The following is a 1,327-nucleotide window of genomic DNA, read 5'->3' as shown; positions in this document are numbered from 1 at the left end:
AGGATGTCAAATAACATGAATGATGGACAAAAGAAAGCATTTGACGATGCAGTGAATGAGAAAGTGGAAATCATACATGGTGAACTACGAGAAGAAATGAATTCGAAATTGGCAGATTTTAAGGAGGAGTTGATTGCTCAATTTGAAGCAAGAATGGTTTGGGATAACTATTTTGTTAAATATTATAGTTTTTCTAATTTTTTTATTGCTTTAGTTACTATTGATCTTTGTTCTTCCAGAGGGCATCCACATGTGACTTGGCATCACTCCAAAGAAGAGAAATTAATGCAGCAAAACAATCTCAAATTTCAGACTCATTAGAGGTTGTATATTAATTCATACAATTCGATTTTGTGTTCAAACTCTCTGAAATATCAGCAGCTATGGCCTGATTTTCTTTTCTTCACACTTTGTTGATAATGTAACAGGTTGGTGATAGAATGAACAGGGAAGTTGGAACAAATGATGCTGAAATGTACAAGGAAGTTGGAACAAATGATGCTGAAATAAACAAGTGTGAAATGAATAAAAAAGTTTCTTCAATTGCTGATATTCTTGAGGTATAGTATGCGTACTTTGAGTTGGTCCTTCTATAGAAGACCAATTTTGCTGAGTTCCTTGTTGATATTGAATTGTGCATGACTTCCTTGTTGATGACTATTTGTGCATGAGCTCCTTGTTGATATTTAATTGACTAGTCTTTTGTTATACCAGAACCATCATACAAAGAAGAAAAGGAGCAGGACTACTTGCAAACGACTTGCTTGAGGTACTGGAAAAGTTTCTGGAAATAACTCTATTCTGTCAAGTTTTCCATTGAGTATTTGTATGATTGGGAAGACGAGCTGTTTTTGTTAAGATTTAGCCAGCTATTTATGGGACATAATGTAGTAGAAGTGGTCTTAATTTTCAGTGTCTGTGAAAAGGTTGAATTACAAATTCCGTTTCAGTATCTATTGTTATATTAACGTTTTCTTCATGCTTAATGGGTTGGGGTTATATGAGCAGGGGACTAATAGAATACACTTTGCAGCCCTAGACTTGATGGTACATTGGAAGCATGCGGATTGGGAGATATGAAGATGTTTGACGGGTATTTTACATACGTGCAAGCTAAAAAATACCGAATTACACCCGTTCACTGCAAGTATACAGATCAACTAGTAGTTTAGGGTATATATCGGGTCGATCCCACAGGGAAGAATGAACAATTACCGATGTTTTCAAACTCCTTTATTATTTAGACTACCACAAATATAAAATTTAAGAAAATAACACCAGAAAGCTCCTAGAGATATGGAATTCCTTACTACTCTTGCAAATGAGA

At 34.9% G+C, this 1,327-nt stretch overlaps 1 long non-coding RNA gene across 2 annotated transcripts; it reads left to right on the top strand.

Moving 5' to 3' along the window:
* Positions 1-312: 312 nt before the first annotated feature.
* On the top strand, positions 313-1,032 carry LOC113755514. Of its 2 annotated transcripts, XR_003465656.1 has the most exons (4): positions 313-323; positions 429-560; positions 715-769; positions 1,009-1,032. It is a non-coding gene; the product is annotated as an uncharacterized LOC113755514 (long non-coding RNA). The 2 variants fall into 2 exon arrangements; XR_003465655.1 differs by lacking the exon at positions 313-323 and having other exon boundaries at positions 332-560.
* The last annotated feature ends 295 nt before the right edge of the window (positions 1,033-1,327 follow it).

This window comes from Coffea eugenioides, unplaced genomic scaffold, assembly GCF_003713205.1.
Source record: "Coffea eugenioides isolate CCC68of unplaced genomic scaffold, Ceug_1.0 ScVebR1_1551;HRSCAF=2418, whole genome shotgun sequence".
NCBI lineage: Eukaryota > Viridiplantae > Streptophyta > Magnoliopsida > Gentianales > Rubiaceae > Coffea > Coffea eugenioides.
Note: the sequence above shows the minus strand (reverse complement) of the source record. Positions and strands in the feature narration are given on the sequence as shown.